The sequence below is a fragment of the Anopheles coluzzii genome, chromosome 2 (genome assembly GCF_943734685.1).
Source record: "Anopheles coluzzii chromosome 2, AcolN3, whole genome shotgun sequence".
NCBI classification, from domain to species: Eukaryota; Metazoa; Arthropoda; class Insecta; order Diptera; family Culicidae; genus Anopheles; species Anopheles coluzzii.
Genome location: NC_064670.1, coordinates 122,251,275 through 122,269,624, shown reverse-complemented (window position 1 = coordinate 122,269,624; position 18,350 = coordinate 122,251,275). Strand labels below are relative to the sequence as shown.

General features: G+C 47.1%; 1 protein-coding gene across 9 annotated transcripts in view; it reads right to left on the bottom strand.

The window, feature by feature from the left end:
• The window catches only part of LOC120949832 (glucose transporter type 1), a 176,955-nt gene extending 167,029 nt beyond the window's left edge, over positions 1–9,926 (bottom strand). The window contains exons 1-2 of one of the 9 annotated variants that reach the window (XM_049605448.1): positions 9,522–9,926; positions 6,441–6,455 (exon numbers count right to left, since the gene is read on the bottom strand). The gene's annotated coding sequence lies outside the window, so the exon portion shown is untranslated. Of the gene's footprint in view, positions 1–6,220; positions 6,255–6,371; positions 6,421–6,440; positions 6,456–6,856; positions 6,933–6,962; positions 7,150–9,521 lie in introns of those variants that run through there. The other 8 variants (XM_049605447.1, XM_049605451.1, XM_049605454.1 and 5 more) reach the window with 8 other exon arrangements.
• Positions 9,927–18,350: the final 8,424 nt, after the last annotated feature.

Genomic DNA, 18,350 nt, shown 5'->3' with positions numbered 1-18,350 from the left:
GAAAATCTTCGTCCAAATGGACTAGTGTCGTCATGTTGGCCGCACCCTCGCAGTGAAATGCTCAGCCTTTTTCGGGTCAGCACGCGTGTGTGTGTGTGTGAAACAACAAGTTACAACAAGTTCCGCATCGCTAAACACGAACACGTGCGCACACTTACACATACACACACACATTCAAAAGCCCGGTTGATGGGACGCAAGTGAACGGAACCACATCACAAGCGATAGCCAGCGTTTAGGTCAACCTATCAATCAGGATTAGGAACCTTTCCTGGCCCCACTCGTTTCTCCCAGTTTTCCTATGTCCCCCACCCCGGGAATGGGTAACCCTTCTTTTCCTCCCCATTTCTATTGCCCACGGTAAAGGTCTAATTGCAAAGGTGTGAAGTTTGGCTGGCTCATACTGGCTTTTATTTGTACTGGCAGAGCGGGAAGGCCCACAACAAGAAAAGACCACCATTCAACACCAAAACCCCGCTTCCCAAAACAGATGAGGGCTTTTGAAGTTATTTATCGCCCTCAAGCTCTTCTAAGCTCGTTGGGTAAGGTTTGAGTGGAAAAGAACCGGGATTAAAGCCGGGGACAGTATGGGCATGGTCCCGAGCGTGCACCCGATCGATGCCGAACAAATGTGACCCATTAGAAGGAACGGCAAAAAGAACAACAACAACTGGCAGGCAAAAAAATGGTCACTCATAAATGTGACCACAAGACAGGTGACTAATTTGAACCATTTACGGGTCTGTGCGTAATCCTTCTTTTTTTTTGTCTGGATTAATCGTAATGCACTCAATGGCAAGCGAGGACGAAGGGTGAACGTTTTGGTTAATGAGTAAGATTGAAAGCTGGGCTTATAGGAGGACACATAAAGCTCTTAAAGTTGGAGTAAACGATCCCTTTTCCGTACGATGCACAGAAAACAGCCTAAAAGTATGCAATAAGCATGACAAGCGTCGGCTATTCAACCCGCAAACGCGCTCTTTAGACGCTTTCCAAACACGCTTAATACTGCATTGCATACGGAAACATACCGTTTGTGCCAACGAAAGCTGTATGCCATTGTCATTATGGAAACCCTCACATCTACTACGTCATTCATGGCGACGATCCGTCATTTAATTTCCTTCGTTTCGTTTGGTTGTTTGTGCGGTGCACGACGGTTTTCGGCACGACAGTTAGCGACTCATCGCGCCCCGGCAGCACCGTACCACGGAACACACTGACCACCATATTACTGTGTCATACAAACACACACAAAAACCTTCTAGTCTCGCCAACCCCAAGCTGTGAAAGGGCCCACCAAATTCCAACTTTCACGTGACCGAACCCGGGGTGTCGTGACCGAGGACAACACACACACACACACACAGAAGAGAGAAAAAACGAACGAAACAAATGGCAAAATGTAACAACACAAGCAGCACCAGCGGGTTGCCCGACCGTGTCCCGTGGTAACTGGGACACGCTAATTCGTGCACCACAGCGTGAGGTTTGTTAATTTTCCAGCTCGCTCGGGACGGTTCGCTTTGCTGTTTTGCAGGGGTTTATTTTTTTTTTTCTTTCGTTTCACTCCCATTCTGTGTCCTTTCAATTTTTGGGCAGCCCAACCAAAAAAAAACGTTGGTACCACTGGACGGCGGATCGTCCCGACCGACCCTAGAACGTAGGGTCTTATTTGGGAGTCTCATAATCGTGACCGAAATTGCTCAACCGTTCTCAAAACTCTCCTCCTGCTGCTCCAAGCATGCAACGGGGAAGGGTGGGGGGGGGGGGGGTCAGTATGAGTTTATAAAAATATATTTGCCTTTCTTTTGTACAACTCGTCACGGACACCCTGTGGATGGATGGGAAGCAACACACACAAAAAACACGCTCCAAACTGAAATAAAAACCCCCCAACTGTGACTGGGAGGAGACAAAAAAATGCTCCCGGTGGGTGGTTTAATAAATACGAACAGCGCACAGCACACATAATCAGTCCCGCATACACACACACACACACACACCATCAGTTGGGTATAAAACACATTAAAAATCCTCCAAAAAGCTTGGATTCGCGCACTGTGTGACCACACACTGTCACACGGGCGGCAGCAGCAGCAGCAGCAGCAAGTCACCCGTCAGCAAGTTGTCAGTTTTGGGGTTTGGGAAAATCTTTTAAAAATGATACCCAGTAGAGTGGGCCACATATTTTTTTGCCACCAAACACACACACACACACACATGCTACATGGACGTTATAATGAATGCGATGTTAACTCGCGATTTCAGCACAAAATCACAGCCACACTGACACTGAGGAGCGTGTTGCGTAAATTGTCACATTATCGTCGGCGAACCGTGTGAACATCATCATCATCATCGCCATCGTCATTGGGCGTTATCATCATTCGTCACCTCATCGAGTGGACAAATGAGAGTCCTAAGCTGGATGAGGGGGGATAAAGTGGAGTGGGTCATATCACTCACACAAACTGAGCACGTGAATGGGAAATCGGAACCGGAAAACGGGGTGACGACGACGTCATCAACGCTCTCCCCCCATCGCAAGCCGTTTCAGGCGAGGTCAGCTTTGAGTTGTGTGTGCGTGTGTGTGTGCTCTAGCAAAAACAGTTTGTCCTTTTTATATCATTCCTCTTGCCTTTATTCCTTTTGCATTTTATATTTGCATGTCCGTGCCGTTTGTGTGTTAGTTTGTAAGTTAGTGAGCAAAGCAAAAAACAGGGAAGAGCCACGCAAAACTGGACTCTAGTTTTATATAAATATTACTTTCCATTTCTGGACACGAGCAGACGAGCAGTCCTGGGAAACCTTCTTTTTTGTATTTTACACTCCCTCCGCGGGGTGTTGTTACATGTTACACTCACACTTACATACATCCATGCACATGCCATGTGCGGACGTCATCAGTGTAATAAAAATAAAATACACCAAAAAGAAAAATGGGAAACACAAACCTTCCGCTTTGTACGAGCCACCAGCACACACGTGGGATGGGGAAGGATGTGCACGTGCTTTCCATTGGTTTTGTGTGGCACACACCGTTTTCACTGTGCGAAAAGCACAGCCAGAGTTCCGGGAAAAAGGGGCAAAGCTTCCCATCGCATGGTCATAGTCAAACTGGACACGGTATGCACACACAGCTCAGTTTTCGCCTCCCCTTTAACCTAAACCTGCAGCTATACTATTTCACCAACTCGGAAGCACTTTTCCGTACGGTGCGCATCTCCGGGAATGATACGGAACACCAACTGGGAGGGCGAAGATGTTAAATTAAACTCTTTTGCTTTTTTGTTTGCTGTTTTGTCGGTGCTGTTACGATCTTTTGCACTGCACTGTGTAGCGTACAGTAGTAAAGGAACGGGTTAGCTCACATTCTATGTACTCTTATTTATCATTTTTAAAGTTGAATATGTTGCACCACTCAACAAACGTCATTTGAAAACTGCATAATAATGAGTTCCTGGAAATCAAGTGAGCTTTCAATTTAATTTTACAAGATTCCATGTAATTATGTGTCTTTCCCCGTTTGTGCTCATTACGTTAACTAAACCCCAGGCCAAGAAAAAAAGAAGCGCACACACTGTACGAAGCTTAATTATAAACCCTCCCTTCCTCCGCTCATTAGTTTCGTATCATTAATTATTTTTCTTCCTCCCCCGGGGTCCAGATAAGCTCCCAAACCCTGTCCGTCGGAACTTTCGATCATTAAAGCACATGTCCAGGCACATTAATGGCCGCCATCGCGGTTCCATCAAAGGAAAAGAGTCACGCGTGCTGCCCCAAAAACTCACCCAGAGCTTTGCAAAGCTTGCATTCCTGACCCGGGCGAGCGGGGCGGGCGGAAAAAGGAGTTTTGCGGGTGAGGGTCCGGCGACAAGCGTTGCATTCTAATTATTATAATTAGCGTCGGTGAAAAAGATGGACCCACGCAGCAGCCACCGCCTCGCCAAACTAATGCTAATGCCACCGGGTGGACACCGGGCATAGTTGTGGGGGGGTCAGGCGAGCAGGCGAGCGAGCTAATAAATCCTAACGAGCTCGGCGTACAAAGCACGGCGTCCGTTCGCGCTTGCGATGCACTGAATATTGAACCAATTCCACCATGCGTCCCGCACTCTCCCAGGGCACCGGAACATCCACTCCCTTCGGTCGGGTTCGGGAAAAGAGAAACGAACGTGTGTACGTGTGTTTAGTATTCGATTAAAACTGGCGTGGCGTGGTTGCTCCAGAAACGCTTGCTCACGCCACGCAGCACCTCCACGCAGTGCTCCACGTTCTGCTATCCCTTTCATTTTTTGTTTTATATCTCCCCCCTTTTCCATTATTGTTATTCGATTCGAGTTTGAAGGTACGATATTCCAAAATGGCACCATCAGCACATTCCGGTGCCACATTTACAGTCCAGCCAGGCTCGTCGCTCGTGGCTCGTTAGATGCGAAATGCAACGCGCCCGAAATGGAGCGTTTCGCTAGTGGGTCGGCCCAGGAATGCAGTGACCAAGGCTGGCCGTTTGTGGGGGGGGGGGGGGGTTGGAAGCGATGCTTTGGTGTGCGCACTCGATTAATCCACGACCACGACGAGCACTCTCTGTCTGATGTCTCTGTGTAGAGCTTTCCAGCGAAGCGTTTATTAGACTTTATTGGAATGGTACACATTTTGATCAAAACTGCGTTAAGTCAATAATTCCCCCCCACAAAGCGCCATTATCATTCTACAGAAAGGGTTTGCATTGGTACGTTTCGCTCGCTAAAAGCTAGTTATAGCTCGAACTGTTATTTGTGGAACACTTTTCCGTTTTGTAGCGCTGTTGAAAATTATTTTGGATAGTATTTTCATCGTGATTTAGTGAGAAAAGACTGATTAGCCGCTTTGAAAGCACAAATGGAGCAGTTTCATGATGCCAGCATTCAAGGCGAACTGTAAAATATGCAATCATTAGTTATGGATGTGGAAAAACGAGCAAATATTCGTTGTGCCATGTAAATTGCATACCTTTAGGCGCATTTTGTTCGCTAAGTGTACCTTTTCAGCTGAGTATACGCTCAACCGCAAATAAACAAGTATCATACTCAGTAGAATAGTGTTTTTCGCTAAATATGTTCTGATGCTCAATTGAAACAAAGTTTCTAGATTAAATAATATCACTAAAACATTTTTAACATTAAATATAAGCATAAAGTTCTCCACGAACAAGCACTAACGTGCGAGACGACGAACTCGGTTTGTTACTGGATCATTTTCTAATCATGTCCACTTGCTGCTTGCATTGATTGCAACAGAAAAAGCACCATTTATCATTCCCTTGGTATAAAACCAGCCTGCACGAAAAAAAACCCTCCCAACCATTGTAAAAATTCCTCCAAACCTCGATTTCAAACACAAACACGCTTTCCAAACCCAAACCCTCTTGCAGCAAGTTTATCAAAGTTTTTGCCCGCCAAGAAACGCAAGATCGTTCCCCATTCGCACAACCCCAAATGAGAGAGAGAAGGAGGGAGAAAAAATACGTTCACAGTGCTTCAGGCATCATTTTCTATCCCCTGCCCCTCGGATACTGCCCCGTGGTGGGTTTGCCGCCGTAACAATCGCCCATTTCGGGCCGGGATGGCGGAAACTTTCCAAGAAACCTGCAAAAGGCACCAAAATAAAACACCTGCAAAACTTACCGCTTTTTTTTGCGTTGCGTTGTTTGGTCACTGGCAGCCGGATCATGCTGTGCTGGCGAACGAACTGGGTGTACGGTTTTCTTCACATTGCTCTACATTAACACAGCCCTGAGGAGCACACAAACACCTGAGAAGAAGGCACACACATCGACGCCACACGCTGTTCACGCTTTGGTGCTTTGGGGTGGTCCACCCAGTGCACTTACCGCTGTCCGCTCCCTCTATTGCTGTGGGAGTCTGTAGAGAAGTTTCTAACACGTCCTGCCCACACACACACACACCGAGTCACTGCCAGACGCATACACTGTGCTTGAAGTTAAGATGGTCTTGTGATTTTTTCCCTCCACTTTCTGTACTCCTACAGAGTGGTCGGCAATTTTTCATGCAGACTTTTCATACGCTTTTTATTTACACTCACCGTTTGCAAGTGGCAAGTTTTTGATTTCCACCCCAAATGGGAAGAGTCTGAAACTGTATTACAACGTCCAACTGTAGTCCCTGAGTGTCCCTCCGACAGTCCATTATGTAAGGGTAAGATCTTTCTAACTCACATCAGATGGGCAGCTTTTTAACACACAACGAAGAGAATTTAAAGTTGTTGTTTTTTCCCTTCTCTCTGTCACTTGCTTAACTCACACGATGACTCACACTTGTGCAGTCGTTTAAATGCTTTGCATTACTAAACTCGTTCCCAACACTCACATCGTACGATTTGGACCATTTTCACCATAACACTCGAACGGAAAAACTCATCACCAATCAATAAACTACCTTTTTTCACAAACTCTAAACGAGGACGGAGGACAGAAGAAAAAATGAGGCGAAACCCCCAGTAAGACGAATGAAAAATAAATACTCCCAACCCAATCACCGCCACAGTTACTGGCGTGCACCCGTTCCCCGTCCCCGTCGCGCTCCGTTAGTGGTATTGTTTTAGCTCAAATTAAATCGATTCGGGCCTGCCGCCTTGTGTGCCGCCCTACCACCATCGCCCAACAACCCCATTCAGTAATGTTTAAATATTCAACGTTTGCTTCTCGCTGCTGCTGTACTTTCTGCCGCGTCTCCCGCACCTTCGCACGATAAACCTTCCGTGTTTAAGCGTGTGTACGTATGTGTGTGTGTACGTTGGTCTACACATCTGCAGTCCGCAGAGTGTGTGCGAACCGTTTGAGTTGACCGCTCACCCGCTCCGCACACTGCACGCCCGCGCGGAAATCCCGAACCAATCGAAGTAGTAGTAGCTGGCCCCGGTGGCCTTCTTACCGAGCAACCGAACGGCAGAACACTAACCACGCCAACTGCCAGCCCAGCCAGCCAAAGTTAGTCTCTGGCTACCGCCTCCCTCCTCCCACTGGTTCCTTCGCTGCCACCGTCCTGAAGGTTGCGCCGTGGAGTGAGTGTGTGTTTTGTTGGTCCTGGCAGCGATAGCACTGACCAACGGCGTTGTTGGCTCCCACGGCACGGTTCGAATGTACTGTGTCCTGGCGCGGAAATCGTGTCTCCCCGAACGACGCGTCACTCACGCGGTGAGCCCTCGGTTGAATGAGTGCTCGGTTCGGAGTCCTTTCGGGGCACGAATTTTTCCTGCAACGAATCGGGTTGGAACCGAGCCACTCACTCACACTCACACGCGCACAGTCGAACGAAAACGTCACACGCAAAAGTACGAACAGTCACGTTCGGGCGCTATATCTAACGGTTTTGCGGGTTCGCTTGTTTTGCTACTCCAATCTCAGCAGGCTGCTACTCTCTCTCTCTCTCTCTTTCTCGTTCTTCCTCTCGCAAAACAATGCTCTCACCATTCTCCACCGTGCTCAGCGTGCATCCTTTCCTGGACGGGCAAGCGCCAGTAAGTCTCTCGCACCGAATTCGCTCGACTCAGCTCCGTTCTACCCTCTGTCCCTGTGCTGCTGCAAGTGGCCAGATCTGCCAACCACGCATACGTCACTCTTACCGGGGATACCGCTTTCAGTACGGAACCACCACCACCATCACCACCACCACAACCAACAACAACATCAACAGCAGCACCAGGCACTTTGTCGATAATTTCGGGGCTGCGTCAAGGATCAAACGGAATGCCAAACAAGTGCCAAACGGCAGCACATGGGACCATCCGCCCGTAATGAAGAGAGGGAAGGTAGGAGGGAACAAATTCTTAGAAGCTCGCACACACGCGTGCGATTGCGAGGGATATTGCGGATCACTGCAGATGATGACCGACCCGACCCGACAAGGCGCTGTGTCACACAGTTCCGACACGGTTGACACCCAACCCTCTGCTCTGCATTAAATTAAACACCCATCTCAGGCGCAGCTTTTCCTTCTGTTGTTTTGCAGATTTACTGTTTTTGGTGTCATACACAAACACACACACCCGCAACACGGTACTAAACTCTTCAGCTTCAAATCAACTGGGATGGGGAATGGAGAAATGGTATTCCCTTCGGCGGAAAGGCAAAACAAGCACACACGAGGCTCTACGCTATGGCGCACGCACAGGCCACCAACCGGGAGGATGTAAAACCACGTACACACAGCCCCGTCCTACACACACACACCCGCGCGCCCGGAACAACGTCCCTCGGAACAAACGGTGCTTACGGCTTTCGCATTGCTTGCTGGTTTGGTGCGGAACCGCCCTAAAACCATCACTGCTCTGGGCTCATTCGCTTGGCGCTCCCAGCAACTTCACTCAGTTGCTCTGCGAGTGGGTATGAGTGACTGAGAGTCCGCCTTTTGTGCATGCAAGAGCGGCAGGATGTGAAGCTTTCCGATCAGGAAGCAAAGCAACCATTGCTGCGGGGGGAGATGTGAGTTAAGGGGGTGAAGTAAAAGAGAGAGAGAGATATAGAGAGAGAGAGAGAGAGAAGTTAAGCAGGATACAAGCAAGAGAAAAAGGTTTATTTAACGAAATTCAAAGAGGAAATGAATGAGCATTGGAGACCACTCAGCGGACCAAACCGTATGTTTGTCAGTTTGCTACACTCTCCTCCTAGACATGCAGGGAATGAAGCGACTGTGGTGGGGAGGATGCAAGAGGAGCTCGTGTGTGATGCTTTGCTATTATTATTTTTTGCTGATGTAAAGGAAAAGAGGGCAAAAAATAGGCTCAAGGAACAGTATTAGAAACAAATGTGCCTAAAAATGCATACTTTTGTTAAGAAATTACTGCTTTTAGTGTAAAAAATCATCATTTTCGTGAAGCGATCACAAGCATAGGACGGTTTAGAATGCTAAACACACTCCCTTTCCAGCAGCAGTGCGCTAGTGCACATACAAAACACGCCCGTTTCGCCAGGCCAATCGATATGCCCATTGCTTCGCTCGCCATCCACCCATAAAATGTCGAAAAGCGAAAAGAGCTGCTTGGGCTTACATTTTTAATGCTCGCACACAAACAATCCCTCGCTTTTCCCGTTTCAAGATCAAGAGTTTTGGCCACGATTTGGGCCCCACTTTACTCTTCCATAGCTTCGCGTAATAATTTGCCACATTGGATGCGCGCCACCAACACAGGCGCCACTGCAGCAACCAGCAGCAGGGTGGCTCCACCGCAGCACACTCACACACACACACCCAACGTACGCAGACTCACGCACACACACATACACACACATACACACGCGGACACGGGTACAGAAACGGTGTGGCAGGGCAGCAGTAGAGATCAATATCGTCCTGCAGAGGCCTCTCGGGGTCGGCCGAGCAGCGTACACACCGCGAGAACCGTGTACGGAGATGACCGGACGAAGGTTGCTGGTGGGGGTTGGTGGGGGAAGCGCATAGAGGACGGAGTAAAGGTGTGTTCATTTTTTTTTTTTGCTGCGATTGTTTTCCACCGCTCACTTATGATTTCAGGCGCTTACACTTTACGCTTGTTTTCGGGCTCACACAATTAAACATTCAGCACAGGTTCGCACAGCTCTCCCCGCCTTGTCGACACTCACTCAGAGGGCAGTAGGGCAGCCGCCCCGCCCTGCCGCGTTTTGTGGCCAACGTCCACGCCGTGCTCCGTGGTTTGGCTCCAATCCCGCTACACACACACACGTTCCACAAAATCGCGTTTTTTGAAAAGAATGATGTGAAAGGTGAAGCACACACGAGACACACAAACACACAGAGACGGAGTGAGAGAGAGAACGACGGGGGAGGAGGTGCACACGCACACACACACACTCCTGAGCGCGGGGGAGCGTGATGTCTCCTGGCGGGTACGACGTCACGTCCTTCACGTGCGAGATGGCAAAATACAACTGAAGCCAGCAGCAGCACCACCGACTGGTTGGCTGGATGATGTTGGGTTCGGTTTTGTCTGCAGGAGAAGAGATCTTGGGCTCTTTTCAAGGGAGAGAGAGAGTGAGAGAGTGAGAGAGAGTTTGGTGAGAAACGTGGTGCGAATGGCACTGAGTGGCCCTCGACGGATGGAGGCGCCTGGTGAGTGTGGAAAATGAGTGTTTCCTTCCAGCGGAGGCTGAGGCGATGTCATGTCACAGAGGCTGTTAGTGTTTGGAGTGTATTGGTGGCATCGTACTTTCCATTAGTGTGTGTGTATGTGGTGAATGTCAGATGGTTTGACGGACTGGGCGAAAAAGGCTCGCAAGGCTGTCAAGTTTTCGCCCGTTAACACACGATGCAGATGTGTGTTATCGTAGCGTTTGATTTAACTTTATCGTTTTAGAATGTTTGTTGGCATCATACAGGGTTTCCCACGATAGATTGGTTGGTTCCCACGATTTATTGGTGCGTTCCCACGATTTTTTGGTCATTTCCCATAATTTTTTGGTAGCAACCCACGATTTATTGGTCGGTTCCCAAATATTATTGGTCGGTTCCCAAATATTATTGGTCGTTTCCCAAATATTATTGGTCGGTATTATATTATATTATATTTGGGAACCGACCAATAATATTTGGGAAACGACCAATAATATTTGGGAACCGACCAATAATATTTGGGAACCGACCAATAAATCGTGGGTTGCTACCAAAAAATTATGGGAAATGACCAAAAAATCGTGGGAACGCACCAATAAATCGTGGGAACCAACCAATCTATCGTGGGAAACCCTGTAATGGCTAATTTACAGGCTTTATAACAAGTTCAATCTATTTTTATGGCTACAATTTGTTCTTTCTCAAGCAATAATATATTATACTGGGGAAAGAATGAGTTCAAACCATTATATATTATAATTGGGAAGGAATGAATAGTTTGCATAGCTTTAGGCGTTTTATTCCCTACGTGAAGTTGAGTATACAAACTATAAGCGAGTATGTAAAAGTTAACTACGTTTATAAAATATAATTTTATAATTGCTGAAATAGAGGACTAAAACAGACTTAACGATAAGCTTAGAACAATCATCATTTGAATCATTTGGACCTAGAAAATCAACCACTTACATAAAAATAGTAAAAAACTAGGCGTTTATCAAGTCATATAAAAAGAACATCCTATCACTCGAAGCAGTCATATTAACTCCCAAATTAACCAATCAACGCATATACTTTGTCTCCCCTCCACCTCCTCTTCTACCAATGCCCGAAAGCCATTTATCTTTATTGTTCGGTATTCTTTAATCACACCGCATTAACCGATAATTAGATTAGAAGTTGAAATCCACTACTTAACACACCCGCCCGACATAAGCAGCCCGAAATTGTACAAATAATAGGTTTCCTGCTCATACCCCTCCGGGTGGTACCGGCCCACTTCATACTCTTTATATAATCAACCCACGTCAAGTCACACAATCCTCACTGTATGCTCTGGTACTTTCCCTCTTTCCGTACAATTTCCACACGCAATTTGATCCCAAAATCCAGGACCCCAGCATCCCGATTGCTCCCTGCTCCTGCTGCATCAACTGTTCGCTCTCTCTTTCTCTCTCTGATAGACAAATAAACGCAGACCACCTCGCCTATGAAAGCCCGACAACCGTCACCAGTGTACCGGCCGTCGGGAAAAGTTAAAGTTCACATAACATAATCCTATTAATAGCTTCCCATGGTGCTTTCCGAGGAAGAAACAACAGCTTCAAACTACCGCTACACACATACACATCAATGCTGGCCTCTCTCTAGAGTACGTACGGAGCTGCGGCCCAGCAGCTGGGGCAGCATTAAATGAAAAGTTTGGCATAGAAAAGCACAAACCGTTTGAGAATTGGTCGTTCGTACGAATTTCCTACCGCTCGACCGAATCCCAGCTGTCCCGGGGGAATACGCTTTGATTGTCTCGAGCCCCAAAGTTCGGGAGGAAAGCTCAACTCCTCCGTTCCTCGTCTAACCGAATGAAGACAGGAAAGTTTGTGTGTACCTTCCTTGTGCTTCCCTTCTCCCTTGGTTCCCTTTGGTGTGTTCTGGGGAACAAAGTCACTCTCAATGTTTGCTACAAACTTTCGGTTTTTTGCCTCCGTCTCTCTCTCTGCTTCTGGCGCTTCAAACGCCGTTCCCTTGCTCGTTCCCTATAGGTCACAGGATATGCAACCCGTTCGCAAGGACTTTGTCCAAAAACTTTGCCTAATAATACCAGACGAAGCTTAACCGCTCGGCCCATTTGCTTGCGAGTTGACACATAGTGAGGAGTTTTCCTAGAGAACCACTCTGTGGAAGTTGCGGAAAGGTGAGGTAAGAAGGCTTACGCATCGGACGATGCTATTCACGGTCAAATGTAGTGTAGTTAGGGGAAATCGACAATTGAAGATGTCAATTGCACTGAACAATTTAAACCGATTGTGGTGAATGCGAAAAACAAGCAGATAACAAGATGATTTTGTAGTATCGGTTGTATACTTTCAGGCAATTTGTCGCATTAGCTTCCTTCCCCAACATTTGCCTAAAAGTATGCAATCGCTTGTTTTCATTCCATCACCTTTAAACTTGTTGCTATGATTCCGATTTTTATTGACGTCTCCATTTGACCTGCAATAGTTTCCATAATGAATAACACCATCATACAAAAGGTTTCCATCTTGTGGTGGGAGCCCCGAACGCCCATCCCACCGGCCACCGGGTCAGCTCGTCCATGTCAATACCGATAAGAAAAGCATTCCCGGAATAACCTGGAATGTTCAATAAATCACTCATAGAGCTGGGTTTCCCCCCGGTTTTGCACCTCCAGTCCCGCCAGCTATGGCTTCCACTCGAAAACGGAAAAATGATGTCCGTTTGTGTGTGGGTGTGTATGTACCGCCCTGAAAGCAGCAAAGCTTACAACCACCCCGAACCCCCGGGTCTGACGTAAAAACACGCATCCATTTGGATTAAATTTTATAGCTTTACGATTATTAACCAAAGCCGAGCCGTCCCACATTGGCCCCCTGGTCGTCCATTTACCCCTCCATGCGAGAGAGAGAAAGAGAGTGCCGATGCTGATCAGCAGCAGAGGCTGTGAAAGTGGATGCAGTCGTAAATATCGCTCGATAGCGGTGGCTTTCGGTGCGCAAATCTTACGCTCGCTGTCCCTTGCTCGAATGCAAGGCTGCTGGGCCTGGATGGTGAAGCTCAAGTCTCGTTTCGAGCTCGTAAAACCCTTAGATACGCTTGCTAACACGGGCCGCTCCCCCACTACGTCTTTCGTGCGATGTTTTTGTGTTGGTGGAAGTAAAGCTGGAAAAAAAACAAAGACAGGGGTATTCATTGGGTATTTTATGAGATATCGTATCATCCGCTACCAGTCACTCGATAACGACGTGCCAATGCTGAGATGGTTTTAATCTCTCTTCATCCTACACAATTTGTTGTGTGCCTGTGTCTGCTTGTGTTTTGCGCGTCGTACAGAGGCATGGTTTGCCAATTGCATACCTTTGGGCGTTTCTACAGTACTGTATCGAATTTCACCACAGGTTGGATTAAATGTTCAAAGGAAAACAGTTTACACGAAAAAAAGAACTCTTCATCTCCCAATGTAACGTCAAATGAGCGGTCAGCAGCACTCTTTTCCCTGTATTGCGCCTATAAAAAATAATCCACACCTTCAGCAGTACCCCCTTTGTGCCCTCAAACTGCGTGAAAAAGAAACGCTCGTCTTCTTCCATCGCTCGTTCATTTTTTCTCCCTTTTTGTCTTCCACCTCATGCGCACGTCAAGATCCAAGATCAAGAACAACTTGTTGGATGTCATAAATTTAGCGTGGAATTATCGCTTTTCGCTTTCACCGGCGCGGGTGGTGCACACACACACAACCAACCCACACCACCACCATCAGGGTAGATGAGGGAGAAATATCATCATCGTTTTGCGCGTCTAAATTACCCATGCCCGAAGGAGGATGCATTCCCGATGAATATGCACTCCACCAGCCACTCTGCAGTTGCAGGGACACAGTCGTGTCAGCTTCGCGGGATTTTCGCATCTCTAACCGTACTAATCGCTTGACCCAAAATGAGTTTTCAAGCATATTTTGTACAACATTGCGGCGTTGTCACACACAAAGACACGCTTTACGCTTTGGGTTTTGAATAGCATTTTGCAGAAAAATGAGCAGCGCAGCTGGGAACAATTAAGCGTGATTGCACGATCTTTCTGCTCTGTTCATATGGCAGCACGGGGAGAGAGTTTACGATCTGCTAATTGTAATACGCCACAATACGAGACGAGGCCATCTCTATTTATTAGTTGAAGGAAAGTAAATTGCTCCCCTTGTTGATGGAGATCCATGAAGTCGTTGTGATTGCCATTTGGCAGCCAGAACACAGTCAGAAGACGCCGGGTCCGCCTTTGTACAGGTTCCACTTGAACTTGCAAAAACAAAGAAACGCTCGAATGGTTGTTGCTTTTGGCACGTTGCCCCCCAACGTGGGACACGAGCCGCACGTTATGTACAAGTACGTTCCCTGTGCCATATCATATCGCATGATTGATTGCCGTGTGCTGTACACCGACAAAAGTGGGGTCTTAAAATTGAATTTTCCGCTTTTCTTGAGCACGAAGAGCAAGATACTACTTCGCTACTGTCAATTAGCAGCTTCCTCTTTCTCGCTTAAAGCGGAAAAAGATCCCCTGCAACGTCTAAATACGATCGAGTGAACTAGTGAAACAGCCAGATGCAAAGCCGGACGTGTGACAACACTCGGTCCTGCCCTGTTGAAAGGTGATTCACATCACTACACGATCACGCCTCTTCTTCACCTCTGACTAAACATCAAGTTCACCGACTTCTTCCCAATCTGAGCATGAGGGGAAATAGGGGGGAACTAAGAACCAGGTACCAGCGTCAGCAAGTCTCACCCGACAATTATGGTCGCGAAAGAAAATGAAAAACAGAAAAATCAACAAGAGACACGGTGTCGGTGTTCCACTTGGTCGTCGTGCCCATGGTCGGCGCGGTACAAAAATTATGACTTTTCTCCTACTTCTTTCCTTTTCCTTCGTCATCGTTTTTGCTGCGGGGGCAGAACCACAGCGAGATGTCGTCTGATGATCGCGTGTGCGTGTGTCTGTGTGTTACACTGTGTTATAAATAGCCAGCCCACTTCCAACTCTTTCTGATTTATGCGTCCCGAACCGTTTCCGAGAAGCGATCAACGTTCACGTCACACATCGTTCCCAGCTGGTGGAGGTGGGTTTTTGGGGGAGTAAGATTTGTCCCCGATTTTGGAGCTGGATGAGGGGTTTCTTCTTCTTCTTCTTTTTCCTTCAACCAATTGCAATAGCAAATGCACGATCAAACGTTTGCGTTTGCTGGAAGGGCGAAAGAAAGAAAAAGCGAATGATCTACGATGGTGGTTCAATTCCCAATGCTGAGGAGGTGGATTTTCAAGTGGATGAACCCATGGAAAACGGAAAACTCTCTCCGTCCCAGGAGGATGGTTTTGGATGGCAGCAAGTGTGCAGGTGAAGACAACACAACAGTTGTTGATTTATACCAGACAACACAATAACAGTGGCGAGCGTATACTTGTTGACCTATCCGTACCTATCTCTCAGCTCAGTCTAGCTAGGATTAAATCCGACCCAGGAGACGCTTTTTTATTGAGATAATTCCTAGAGACAGTTAATAAGGCTGTTATGGTAAGCATTGTGCATACTTTTGGGTGTTTTAAAGTTGCAATGCTTTTGTTAAGGCGTTCTAACACTTTAGACAGCCAACTGGGCCAACGACCACACTGTCCGAACGGTCCCCAACCTGTCGATTGTTTGGGCAATAGATTACAGCGCTTAATTGCGCGTGCTGCGAGACGCGTATTCCCCAACGGCCAATAGAAGATCACGATGCTCACCATTCCACCCGCGATGGCCGAGGGGGAAGTTCTACAGGCCAGCCAGTAGAATAACCAATAAATATTATGATTAACCGTAATGTACACAATGTAAATAAACGATTCCGTCGCCTTTGTTAGAGCTGGTGTGTAGTTTGGAGCTTCAGCTTGGTTGTTACAGTCGTTTTCGAGACACAAAAAACTCCCCGCAACGACTGTGTAGTGTTTTTGGCGATTATTTTAGAACACACAGAGACCTGCTACACACAATGGTGCGCAGCCACCAAAAGCGACTGTAAAGCCGTCCAGTGTTTGTGCTTCGAACAACACACGTGGGTGGGTGGTGGTAACATGAGCTACGAGCTCAAAAGGTGCAAAGCAAAGCGGTAATAAACACGGCTTGCGCCTGGCTAATTGTACCACTGGCGTATCTCATTTCCAGCGTGGGTTTTCCTGTGCGCCGCGCACACCTGCTATCAATGTCACTCTAATGGTGGATTTTCTCTTGGAACGAAGACCGCCTCCTTGGATGGAGTACAATGGGTCCCTTTCATGCTCCCAGGCCGGACGTTTGGCGCCTGTACGCTTCACATTGACCCATATCGGCCGGGCTGTAGTGGGAAAGTGCGCAACCATACACACATATATGCACATATGCACACTGCACACGACTGCATTGGAAGCTATTTTTGTACACGACACTTTCTCCAACCCCCCCAAAGGGAAACTACACATTACAAGACCAAGTGCAAGTTGGCTGCAAAATTTGAGTCTTTGTTTCCCATGCGGCCCTGCTACCCCAAGCCCCCACACACGTTCCAATTAGTTAGCCGGCCGAATGGAGCGAGCGGCCCTGAGCAAGCCAAACCACAGCCACAGCGAACCCGATGAAGTGCACTGGACACTGGACGGTGTTTGCACTTGCAACTGTCACCTGTCAATCTGTGCTGGCGTTGGCGCAGCAACGTGAAGCGCGATCCTTGCTTCGCCGGTGCAGCTTGAAAACCCTTTACGGCGATCGTAAAACGAAAGGAATGTTGAGAAACGATCGTCGTGCGTGTGGTAGAAAATTCATGGAAATGGATTGGTTTTTTGTTGGATTTGTGCGGGATTTGGGCGGAATGGGGTTTTAGGAATGTTTATGAACTAATGGTGAGAATATTTTGACCAAAATTCAAAAATATTTGCTTCTAAAATTGCCTAACGTATCTCACAAGCGCCTCTAGCTGTTTTGATGACCGATCGATGACGTACGATCGTTTGCTGTGTGAAATTATTCGTTGGTTAATCGATTTTTGTTTCATTTTTGTTAAAATATTTCACATGGGAGTACGTTTTCATTCATAAATGTTAATTTTGGAGTCATGATGATCCATCATCGTTTAGTTCATATTCATTTTTTAGCTATTTTTGCATCTTAAGTCTTAACAAGATACTATTCCTCTTGTTGTAGATCAAATTGATGGTGAATTATCGCTCATGATCCACAGGAAATATCTCAAAAGTGATTTTGGAGTAAGTTTAATGGACAAATGGAGACAATAAATGATAATTTTGATCTAAATTCGTTCCTTTTTGTATCTAAAATTGCCTTAAGTACCCTATAAAAGCCCTAAGTTATGCTACTTGCTTTACAAAAAACACTTATTAAGAACAATAATCGAACACCTCACTGTATTTTAGCATTGACCACAATTTGTCTACGATTTCAAACAATCTTCCCCGCCCTGGTTCATTGTGCGGTTGCTATCCCACTTTCTTCGCCGAAGGAGACAGATCACGCGGGAAAATGCTCATTACCATACATCATCCCGGGGACGTAACGAACACGACAACCACGTCTGCCGCTCAAGCAGCCAGGACGACCAACAAGTACCGCTAACTACATTCGCGCAATTTTGTTGCAACCACCACCAGGGCCCCCCACCAGACAGGGTTCGCGTTCGTTTCATTGAGCATTTCTTTTTCGTCTCGCCGTTTTTCTTTTCCTGTTCTTTCAAAAAAACTGGGAAATTAATTTGTTTTACGCTTCACGTTTGTGTAAGTTTTTGGGCGTCCGGTGATCCGGGGCGGACGTACGCTGGTATGCATGAGTAGCCGAATGGGGTCCGCCCCATCTGTCACGCCAGTGCATCTCGATTAATCGTACTGTTTTGTGGGGCTCGACCCGATCTTCACGTCATGATGGGAGGTGTTTTTTTGTTTGGTTAACGTAATTGTTATTGTTTTGCACGAAAATATTCATGCCACGATGGGTGTGAAACGGCGATCTCCCAGTGACGATCTCATTATCATGCGAGCAAAGTCGACGTGTTTTTTTATTCTCCTCTTCACTTTCTTTACGTCTGAATCAAGCAATAAAACGACCACTTTCTAGCCGATTTTATGCCGATCGTTTGCTGCTGAACCACGCACGCTGTTGGTTTGTCGTGTTGATCAACATGCTCGCCCGTAGCTCACTAAAATGAACTTT